The following is an 11953-nucleotide window of genomic DNA, read 5'->3' as shown; positions in this document are numbered from 1 at the left end:
CATAGCCACCGCCGCTTGTGGGGGCTGGACTAATAAAGTTCTTGGGGAGAGATTTTTCCCATTGGCGGAGAGCATCTGTAATAGCAGTGCTACAGCTGTGCCAACATCAGCTTTATTGTGTAGCCGCAGCATCAGACACAAAACCTTAGAATCAGGACTCAACATGCGAGTATCCAGAAGTCTGAAATTGGAGCTTGACACATTTGTTGCCTCATTGGTTACCATCATTTCTACAGCCTGAAAGTCCTTGTTACCCAATCAGGCAGCCAGTTTGGGATCCACAAGGAAGGAATGTCTTATGAAGCACTCTCACTTTGGATCCAAACAGTGAAGGATAATTGTTCTCAATCTAACCCTGGCATCCACTGGAACGGTAATGAGACACACTGAACTAGGAAGTGAAGTTGTACAAACAATTTCTTTGGGCCCTAAGAGGAGGTTTTCCCACACTCACTGCATTCATAGGGCTTCTCCCCTGTGTGGACTTTCTGATGGTAAAAAAAGGTCTGATCTTCGAGTGAAGGTTTTCCTGCACTCACTACATTCGTAGGGCCTCTCCCCTGTGTGGATTCTCTGATGCCTAATAAGGTGGGAGCTGTGATTGAAGGTTTTCTCACACTCACTGCATTCATAGAGTCTCACACTGGTGTGGATGTTCAGAAAGGGCTGATCTTCAAGTGAAGTTCTTCCCACACTCACTGCATGTATTTTCCCCTCTTTCCCATGAGGATTTCCTGCTGTGTTGCGGTTTCCTTGATGCTCTTCTGAGTTCCCCGACACGAAATAAATTTACCCATTTTCTCTCCTGGCTGGTTTCCCTGCTCTCTTTCTGGTCTGTGCTGAGTCTTGCATGATTTCCCCTGCTCATGACTCTTCGACACATTTCTTTTCGATCTTTGCGATAATGCTCTGTGTTTATCCACTTGCTCAACTTTTTCCTGCTGAGAATTCTCCTCCTCTTTCTCACATACCATTGCATCACCTGCTGTGATAGAGACAGAAACCTCAGACAGGGATGGAAAAGGAAAGACCAAACCAAACCAAGTGCTGGAGGGAGGTCAAATAAAAATCAAGACCTGTACTCCCTCAAACTCTTCCCCCAAATAGGAGAGGAGGGGATCAATTCAGCCTCCACATCCCATCCAAATGCGCAAGGGGAAGGGAGGAAGCTACTACCTGGTGTCTGCTAGGATCTACAGGAAGCCATGAGCTATATTTACCCTGAGGATATGACCCCTGCTAGGGACAATAATGAACCGACAGACCTCCCAAGGACTTGTAGGGTGTCCCAGATGTTTCCTTCAGGCACTTGCAGATTCTGAGTTGGTTTAATGTTTCCTCACCTGTGCAGGGAGCTCTCAGGATCTCTTGTTCCTCTGAACCCTGGAGGTCTGGGACCCATGACTCTTCCCCTTGTTCCAGGTGGGAGATCACATCAGATTGGGAAACTGGAAACCCTGCTCAGATGAAATAAAACAAAGGAGTTCAGTGGATTTCTTAAGACATGGTCATAAAAAACATTCCATTAATTTGTCTTCAGTGCTTAGCGTGACCTGGTGTGCCTGCGACAGTCCTCACTGAAAATGCCAAGAGCAGGGCAGGTTGAAAAAGGGAGAGCAGATGCTCCCAAAACTGGTGGTTAACACTGAAGTTAAACTCACCGACCAGTCACAAACTGTGCTTCTGATCCCCACACGGGTTATTGAGAAGCTGAAAAAAGAAATCACACAGCCTCCTTTATTGCATTCCAGTTCTCTGACTCCCAGTCAGCAACTAGGTCCGGTACAGTGAGAGGTTATTTAAAAACTCTGCTCACATAAACAAAATGTTCTTTTGACCTCAAAGGGTCAGCCATGTTACCAATCCTGTATGGGTTTGGATCTTACCGAAAATACCAGGATGCCAGGCATCTAAACTAAAAGCTTAGATAAGAAAGAGAAAGAAAACAAGAAACAGAAAGAAAGTTGTTAAATGGGAAAGCAGTCAGATACGTTCAGAAATTTATATATCAGGTTCTTAGCAGTATTGGTGAGTTGCCGGTTTGAAAGTCTGTTTGGAACACAGCCACAGCTTGGATGGGTCATTCAGTCCTTTGTTCAAGGCTTCAGTTTGCATAAGGGCTGACTTTTGGTTTTGCCAATGGGTGCCACATCCTGGCCCCACCCCCACTGTACTTCTTCCTGCCCTATCTCCCTAGACCAGGGGTCCCCAACCATGGCGCCCACGGGGGAAGCTAATGCGCCCGCGTCCTGACCCCCGGTACAGCACCCGCCGAAATGCCGCCGAATTTCAGCAGCATTTTGGGGGGGACGCCTCTTGATGACACTGCTTGCCGCCGACAAGTGACGTCATTGAGAAGCAACGCCCCTGAATTTCTGCGGCATTTCGGTGGCAACGCCCTAACTCTAACCCTAACCACTGCCCTAGACCCTCCTGAAATGCCTCCTCCTTACTGACCCCCTGCTCTAAATGCCCCCACCTACCGCTTACTTCTTTCCACCCCACTAGAGCCTAGGCCATTTATTAAATAACTCCAAGCAGGTTTGCCACAATCTGTCCTTCTCCCTTTCCCAACCTGTGCATTTCCTGCCCCGCTCCAACCTCCAAACCAGACTGCGCAAACCTTCCCATCTCCGGTGTATTTGCTGTCCCTCTCCCTCCTGCAACCATGCAATAATCCCTACCTGGGCTGACTCCTCTGCAGCCATTTCTCTGCTCTGTCCCACGGGAGGATGGAATGAAGTTGACTGAAACATGGACGTCATTCTGCAGCCTGGCAGGGTGAGAAGAGCAGTTGTGGAGGTTTCAGAACAGGCCTTCATTAATTTCACATCACGATTCCCCCAGGCTCTTTCCCTGCAGACAGACACCCTAGATTCTGCCATCCTGGGAAAATGTTTGATCTCTTTATTACAGTGTAGACCTGCCCCCTCCTGCCAGGTTAAGCCCACAGACATTTTTAACCTCCCTTCTCCCTCCCCCCATCCCATAACAAAATGCTGGTCTATACTGGAGGTGAAGGTTGATCTAAGATATGCAACTTCAGTGGATGGATTAGAGAGCTGGAAATCTCTCTCCCCACTCATGTATACCACTGCCCCTTTCAGTCTCTCCTTCCCCCGTCCTCTCTCCCTGCCCCTCTGGCTGGGAAAGTCCCATTCCTGATTCTTTGCTCTCCCATGCCAGAAGAAAATACAGCCAACTACTAATGGGAGGAGAAATGGTTGGGGGGGGGGGGGTGCTGTTTGTGCAGTCACTTTCTTGCCAGTCCCCAGCACTTTCTCTGAGGTCTGTCTGTTACCTGGAGTCTGTGGCTTAGAATTTGTATTAACAGAGCCCAGGTCTGCTAGTACCAGCTGGAGAAAGTTATCACCTGGTCAGGGCAGAGAAGAAGCTTTAATTAAGGTCACTTCCCAGCAGCTGCTAATCCTGGTCTCCCAGATCACAATGGAGGCTGCAGCATCTGACCCAGGAAGATGAACCCCAATATCCTGAGCACAGAGGGACAGAGCGTTTGAGCAGCTTCCCTCCTTTAGCTCTCTGGGGAGAGCAGCAAATGAGAGCCCCTCCTCACAGGGAGAATCTCATTTCCCCCACTGTCCATCTGGAGTCATTCCTTGTCTTTCCATACAGTGACTCTTTATTAACATTGCTCTCAATGAATCCAGATTTCAGAAAGAATGAGTCCAGAATGCTGTGGAAGATAGTGCCATAGTGTGGCAGTGCTAAACCCCTTCCCACCTCCCTCACTGCCTAGATCTAGGACAAGGAATTGGGGCAGGAATTTTCCCTATGAAACCGTAAGTTCCTGTGGTTTTTCAAGAGGGGAGAAAAGCAAAATCGGTCATTTCACCTCAGAGTGTTTGATAAGTACTGTGACAGACCCAAACCAGTGGGGTAAAGGAGTCTGGTAGAGGGCAAATATACTGGTCACTGGATGAATAGTTTTCTGTTTCCTGAGTGGTCCTGAGCAGGAGCTGGTCCAAGAGGTAACTATAGCAGGACCGCTTGGAAATAGTGACCATAATACAATAGCATTCAACATCCCTGTGGTGGGAAGAACACCTCAACAGCCCAACACTGTGGCATTTAATTTCAAAAGGGGGAACTATACAAAAATGAGGGAGTTAGTTAAACAAAAGTTAAAAGGTACAGTGACTAAAGTGAAATCCCTGCAAGCTGCATGGGCCCTTTTTAAAGACACCATAATAGAGGCCCAACTTCAATGTATACCCCAAATTAAGAAACACAGTAAAAGAACTAAAAAAGAGCCACCGTGACTTAACAACCATGTAAAAGAAGCAGTGAGAGATAAAAAGATTTCCTTTAAAAAGTGGAAGTCAAATCCTAGTGAGGCAAATAGAAAGCAGCACAAACACTGCCAACTTAAGTGCAAGAGTGTAATAAGAAAAGCCAAAGAGGAGTTTGAAGAACAGCTAGCCAAAAACTCCAAAGGTAATAACAAAATGTTTTTTAAGTACATCAGAAGCAGGAAGCCTGCTAAACAACCAGTGGGGCCCCTTGACGATCGAAATACAAAAGGAGCGCTTAAAGACAATAAAGTCATTGCGGAGAAACTAAATGGATTCTTTGCTTCAGTCTTCACAGCTGAGGATGTTAGGGAGATTCCCAAACCTGAGCTGGCTTTTGTAGGTGACAAATCTGAGGAACTGTCACAAATTGAAGTCTCACTAGAGGAGGTTTCGGAATTAATTGATAAACTCAACATTAACAAGTCACCGGGACCAGATGGCATTCACCCAAGAGTTCTGAAAGAACTCAAATGTGAAGTTGTGGAACTATTAACTAAGGTTTGTAACCTGTCCTTTAAATCGGCTTCGGTACCCAATGACTGGAAGTTAGCTAATGTAACGCCAATATTTAAAAAGGGCTCTAGAGGTGATCCTGGCAATTACAGTAAGTCTAACGTCGGCACCGGGCAAATTAGTCGAAACAATAGTTAAGAATAAAATTGTCAGACACATAGAAAAACATAAACTGTTGAGCAATAGTCAACATGGTTTCTGTAAAGGGAAATCGTGTCTTACTAATCTATTAGAGTTCTTTGAAGGGGTCAACAAACATGTGGACAAGGGGGATCCAGTGGACATAGTGTACTTAGATTTCCAGAAAGCCTTTGACAAGGTCCCTCATCAAAGGATCTTACGTAAATTAAGCTGTCATGGGATAAAAGGGAAGGTCCTTTCATGGATTGAGAACTGGTTAAAAGACAGGGAACAAAGGGTAGGAATTAATGGTAAATTCTCAGAATGGAGAGGGGTAACTAGTGGTGTTCCCCAAGGGTCAGTCCTAGGACCAATCCTATTCAATTTATTCATAAATGATCTGGAGAAAGGGGTAAACAGTGAGGTGGCAAAGTTTGCAGATGATACTAAACTACTCAAGATAGTTAAGACCAAAGCAGATTGTGAAGAACTTCAAAAAGATCTCACAAAACTAACTGACTGGGCAACAAAATGGCAAATGAAATTTAATGTGGATAAATGTAAAGTAATGCACATTGGAAAAAATAACCCCAACTATACATACAATATGATTGGGGCTAATTTAGCTACAATGAGTCAGGAAAAAGATCTTGGAGTCATCGTGAATAGTTCTGTGAAGATGTCCATGCAGTATGCAGAGGCGGTCAAAAAAGCAAACAGGATGTTAGGAATCATTAAAAAGGGGATAGAGAATAAGACTGAGAATATATTATTGCCCTTATATAAATCCATGGTACGCCCACATCTCGAATACTGTGTACAGATGTGGTCTCCTCACCTCAAAAAAGATATTCTAGCACTAGAAAAGGTTCAGAAAAGGGCAACTAAAATGATTAGGGGTTTGGAGAGGGTCCAATACGAGGAAAGATTAAAGAGGCTAGGAGTCTTCAGCTTGGAAAAGAGAAGACTAAGGGGGGATATGATAGAGGTATATAAAATCATGAGTGATGTTGAGAAAGTGGATAAGGAAAAGTTATTTACTTATTCCCATAATACAAGAACTAGGGGTCACCAAATGAAATTAATAGGCAGCAGGTTTAAAACAAATAAAAGGAAGTTCTTCATGCAGCGCACAGTCAACTTGTGGAACTCCTTACCTGAGGATGTTGTGAAGGCTAGGACTATAACAATGTTTAAAAGGGAACTGGATAAATTCATGGTGGCTAAGTCCATAAATGGCTATTAGCCAGGATGAGTAAGAATGGTGTCCCTAGCCTCTGTTGGTCAGAGGATGGAGATGGATGGTAGGAGAGAGATCACTTGATCATTGCCTGTTAGGTTCACTCCCTCTGGGGCACCTGGCATTGGCCACTGTCGGTAGACAGATACTGGGCTAGATGGACCTTTGGTCTGACCCGGTACGGCCATTCTTATGTTCTTATGAGTGACCAGAGCAGGGGCTGCACTAGAGTAATCAGGAACCTGCTAGAACCAATTAAGGCAGACAGGCTGATTAGATCACCTGCAGCCAATCAAGGCAGGCTAATCAGGGCACTTGGGTTTAAAAAGGAGCTCACTCCAGTCAGGCAGGGGAGATCCAGAGGAGAGGAAGTGCGTGTGAGGAGCTGGGAGCAAGAGGCACAAGGAGCTGAGAGTGAGAAGGTGAGCTGCTGGAGGACTGAGGAGTACAAGTGTTATCTGACACCAGGAGGAAGATCCTGTGGTGAGGATAAAGGTGTTTGGAGGAGGCCATGGGGAAGTAGCCCAGGGAGTTGTAGCTGTCATGCAGCTGTTACAGGATGCACTATAGACAGCTGCAATCCACAGGGCCCTGGGCTGGAACCTGGAGGAAAAGGTGGGCCTGGGTTCCCCCCAAACCTCCCAACTCCTGATCAGACACAGGAGGAGTTGACCCAGACTGTGGGGAAGATCACTGAGGTGAGCAAATCTGCCAATAAGCACAGGACCCACCAAGGTAGAGGAGGCACTTTGTCACAGTGGATAGAAAGTTATCACGTGGCTGGGGAATGCTGGGCAGTGCTTGGAGCCAGGATTTTGGCACAAGCTGATGAGATAGAAGGAACATGGTTAATAGCAGCCCCAGAGCCTCCATCCAGTGGTCCCCAAACATCCCCAGTACCCAGACTGCTCAGCCAGGGTCCCACCAGATATTCCCTGGGATCCAACCCCCAGAATCTGTGGCCAGACACCCATCAGAGCCCCACTGGCCAGAGAAACCCCACTAGATATTCACTGCCAGGCTGGGAATCCCAAAGGGTTCCCCCCACCAAGAGCCCTCACCAGCCAGGGACCCCAATTAGGAACTCACTGCCTGCCTGGGATTCCCCCACTCCCTGCCTGTCCTTCAGCAGAAAGGTAAGACATGTCCATGCCCTGTCACTAGCAAATAATGGTCACCATGGATCCACCCCAAGGTGGTTACATCTTAGCACTGTAGGAATCAGCCCCTCACAGAGACCATTTGTCATGGGGTTTGGGATACTTCTGGACCCACACTGCACTCAGAATGAACTTCTTATCCTGTGCCAGCTGGAGAAAAGAAAAGGGTCCATCCAACTTTCCTGTTACCAGCTGGGAACCACTAATCCCCCAAACAGGGGGAGGCCTCTGGCTTTGATGCGTTAAATATGTGGCTGGTCTCTTTCATCGGCAAATATTTTAACAGAGATAAAGGAGGGAACAAATGATTCTCAAAGGAGAGGGGAAGGATGATCACTGGGCAATTTAACCGCCTGCAACCTCCAGGATGGAGAAGAACTTGGGGCAACAGGTTCCCTTGAAGGAAGAAGTTGCTGGGATTTAGAAACATGGGGAACAGCCCCAAACATGAGGATTTTTAATTGATATTTGATAATGACATAGAAAGAGGGAAATCCTGAGCTTTGAGATCAATGTTCAGAAATGAAAGAGGGTGGAAATCTGAGCGATTTTGGATCCATTTTTGCCAATTATAGAGAAGAAAGTGTAAAATCAGAGGGATTTTATATCAGTTGTCGGTAAGAGGAAAAATTTGAGTGAATTTCACATCAATATTTGATAAATGAATAGAGCAGAAATGGGCAACATTTGCAAAAATTTTATATCCATGGTCAAGAATCTGAGGAAAAGTAAATCTGAGATTTTCTTTGTATTTTACCATTAAAGAGACAGGCAAAAAAGTCTGAGGGCATATTCACTTAGAAATAGACAACTAAGGAGAAGTGGGGCAAATGTTTAGGGTATTTTATATCAGTCTTTGAGATTTGCAGAGAAAACGTGTCACAAGGTAAGCAATTGATAACATGAGAGAAAAATACCAAGAACTGAGGGGGATTTTATGTTGCTATTAAATAACTAACTAAAGGGAAAAGGGGGACTGTTTGACTGCATTTTATGAGACTGTCCAAACATAAACACAAAGTGATGATTCCCCCCACTGCCACCATTCACATGGGCAGCTGGGAGCCCTTTGAGGAGCTGATTTAAGAGGGCAAGGGAGGGGGAGCTGGAAGGCTCTCTGTACAAAGGAAGGAGGGAGCAGCAGGTGATGGGCAGGTGACTGGAAACTGAGGGCTGGGGGCAACTGTGTTGGTAGTTTGGGGAGAGGAAGTGGGATGGGAAACTGGGGTCTGGGCAGTCTCCATGAGGGACACATGCTCTTCCCGTCCCTGCCCCGGCAGAGAACGGGCATCTCATCCCATCCCTGCTCCAGGGGCAGCCATGTTTTGGGGAATGACCCAGGGCAACAATTTCCCACCTAAATAAGGACAAATCGCTGCAGATAAAATGGGTGAGGAAAATTGCCACATGGTAGAGATTTTAGATTTCCATTTGAGAAGTATGGAGAGACCAGGGCAAAATCAGGGGAGATTAGAGAGCTGATCATTTGGGGGAATCTCCCTGGATTTTATGGCCAGGTATGATGAGAGAAAAGGGGAAAAACGTGAGAGAATTCGTAGGTGGGTGGAAGTGGCACAAACAAGGAAGGATTCAGTGAACTTACCTCCCCCAGGGGAATTTCCTCGCTGCACAAAATAGTTCAAATTTCCCGTCCCAATGAAGTTTCCCTCTGTGCAACCCCGACTCACCCCCTCCGCCCCACGAGCTCAACTCCTGCTCCTCCCATCCTGGATTTTGCCATTTAGCCCCATCCTAATCCAGCCTCCAGCTGTCTGACCCCCCCCCCCGCCCATCAATTTCCTGCTCAGACCCTGGCACCCCCCTGCTCCCCCCATCGCCCCTTCCCAGGCTGGGGCGGCAGTTTATATGGGCTCAAGGTGCTCGAGCACCAGGAATATTCAAGGCTGAGGGCTGTGCTCCACCAATATTTGGAGCTGGGTTTCTCCCCTGGCCCTGCCTGAAGCGGGCCCTCCCCGGCCTCAGAGCTTCCCTGCCTGAAAGAAATAGCCAGTGCCTCTCTCCCTTGCTTCTGCTGCTTCTGCCTAAGGCTATAGAGATCAGCTGCCAGCAGCATCTTGGAGCACCGGGGGAGGGGAAGAGGGAGAGAGGAGGCGGTGGGGGAGGCACACACGTGCTTGGGAGCTCTCTCCCCCGCCCACCAGCAACCACATGAAGGAGACGCCAAGGGGACTTCCAGCCAGGAGATGGACATCTGGGGTGGACCTCACTGACCTGAGCAGCTGCTGGGGCTTCGGTGAGGTTTGACCCTGTGATCCACCCCCTCCCCCGCAGCCCCCACTCCTGCCCAATGCTGGGCAAGGGGCAGCCCCATCCCCAGTGAGACAAGGGTGAGGGGCAGCAGGCTGCAGCAGGGGAGGAAGGAAGCCACATGTGCTGGCAGTTCCTACCCCCACCCCCCTCCCCAGCACCCACCCACCACAGGGGAGATGGAGGAGGGGAGCTTCCTAGACCTGAGCAGCTGGGGCTTGGGTAAATTTTGTGACACCCTGCCCCCCACCCCAGCCACCACCCTGCAGTCCCCACTCCTGCCCCATGCTGGGCAAGGGGCAGTCCCATCCCCAGTGAGGCTATGGTGAGGGGCAGTAGCAGGGGAGGCCACACGTGATGGCAACCCCCCCACCCCGGTACCCACCATAGGGGAGGCAAGTGGGCTATCTGGACCTGAGAGAGTCCCTAGGAGCATGTGCAGTGACCGTGGTACAGAGTGAGTGTGCTGCGGGGGGTGGGGGAGAAGAGGAGTCCCTCCCCTGGAGCTTGCTGCTGCCAGTAAGTGGCGGGGGGGGGGGGGGAGTCCTCTCTGGCCCTAGCCCTGGGGCAGCCTGTCTGCATCCCAACTTTCTTATCCCCAGCCCTGCCCCATCCCAGAGCCTGCGCCCCCAGCACCCCAACCCTGAGCACCCTCCTGCACTGTGAACCCCTCATCCCCAGCCCCATCCCAGAGCCCTCACTTGAGGAGGAAAACATGCAACTTAAATTTGGTGGTCAGTTTGGAGTATCATTGTGTTTAGCACAATACTTGATTATTTTACACCCTTTAAAGTATACAGGTGTTATGAAGTGGGACTGTTAATGTTTTCTCTGAATACTGTGTGGGTACATCAGTTTCCCCTATGCATTTCTCAAGGATCTAGATGGTGGGATAAGGGTGTGCGATTGTTGTAGAGCCCTAGAGTGCCAGTGTGATGCCGTCTGCACAGAGATTGGCCAAAACCCTGTCTCTGGGCAACTGATAGCCTGGGCCGCTCTCCTGCAAGGTGCCAACTGAAGGTGTTGGAGAACAAAGAGATCAGGTGGCCTCCTAATGACTGGAAAAGAGACAAAGGCCAGAGGAGAGAGTGTCAGTACCTGTGAGGACTTCTGGGAAGTGCATGGTGTGGAAGGGGATGCTGGGATGCTTTGGAACAACTCCATACAAAGCCAGTCAGGACTCTGGGGGAGCCTCCTCTCTCTGAGCATACTGTCTCCAAGGCAAGAAGCTTACACCTTCCTGGGTCTGACCTCGGAGGCATTCAGCATGCCCTTCCACACCGTGCGCTTTCCGCAGAGAGTCTGCCCAGGCAGGTCCTGGGGCAACCAGAGGTCCCTGCACCCCAACTCTGCAGTCAGACGTGACTCTCAGCCAGCCAGTAAAAAGGTTTACTAGACGACAGGATCACAGTCTAAAACAGAGCTTGTAGTTACAGAAAACAGGACCCCTCAGTCAGGTCCATCTTGGAGGGCGGGGAGCCCAGACCCAAGTTCTGGGCCTCTCCCCATTTCCCCAGCTAGCTCCAAATTGACACTCCCTCCTCTAGCCTTTGTGTCTCTTCTGGACAAGGAGGCCACCTGATCTCTTTGTCCCCAACACCTTCAGTTGGCACCTTGTAGGGGAAACTGAGGCACCCACACAGTATTCAGAGAAAACATTAAGAAAATTCCCACTTTGTCACAACAGGTGCAAGAAAATATAATACCGTATATTGAAGCAGGCAAGTGCTGCTTCTGACTTTCCACTTTTAATTGACCCTTGTAAACTTGTGGTGCTCACACATTGTAGCTTCTTTTTATATTGGCTTACATAGCAGGAGTGGGGTGGGGATCACCATTTTGGGCACCACCAAAAATTATACAAACCTGCCGCTTATGTTCCCAGCCCCGGTCACTAGCGCCCAGCGGAACGTTACGGCTGATACGGGCAGGGGGAAGGGCAGCGGCGTCAGCAGCTGTTACTGAGCATGCGCAGTGCCCCGGGAGTAGCACGTTGCTACGGGGAGCGATTTAACACACCGCGCCCCCCCCCGCCGGGGTCTCTCACTCACCGGGGGCTCCGGGCCGGGGCTGGGGCGGGCAGAGCCCGGGGCTGCCCAGGGGGCGGGGCCCAGCTGGAGAAAGCCCCCCCCCCGCCGGGCACGGAGGGGTTAACGCCCCGGCCCCCCGCACAGACCCGGCAGCAGCAGCTTCCTTCTCCCGCCCCCACCGGGGCTCTCACGGAGCATGCGCAGTTTCCCCTACCGAACCCCTCCCTTACCTGGGCTGGAGAGGGCGGAAGCGGCCCCGGGGCAGGCTGGGAGATGTAGTTCCGGTTGCGTTTCCTGGCTCTGGGCATG

The 11953-nt window shown here is 49.4% G+C and overlaps 1 long non-coding RNA gene across 1 annotated transcript; it reads right to left on the bottom strand.

Annotated features, from left to right (window-relative positions):
- Positions 1 to 1400: 1400 nt before the first annotated feature.
- On the bottom strand, positions 1401 to 11570 carry LOC120403054. Its single transcript, XR_005597445.1, has 3 exons — positions 11481 to 11570; positions 2685 to 2773; positions 1401 to 1457 (listed from the first exon to the last, which is right to left on the bottom strand). It is a non-coding gene; the product is annotated as an uncharacterized LOC120403054 (long non-coding RNA).
- Between the last annotated feature and the right edge of the window lie 383 nt (positions 11571 to 11953).

Source organism: Mauremys reevesii, linkage group 1 (assembly GCF_016161935.1).
Source record: "Mauremys reevesii isolate NIE-2019 linkage group 1, ASM1616193v1, whole genome shotgun sequence".
Classification (NCBI taxonomy): Eukaryota; Metazoa; Chordata; order Testudines; family Geoemydidae; genus Mauremys; species Mauremys reevesii.
Note: the sequence above shows the minus strand (reverse complement) of the source record. Positions and strands in the feature narration are given on the sequence as shown.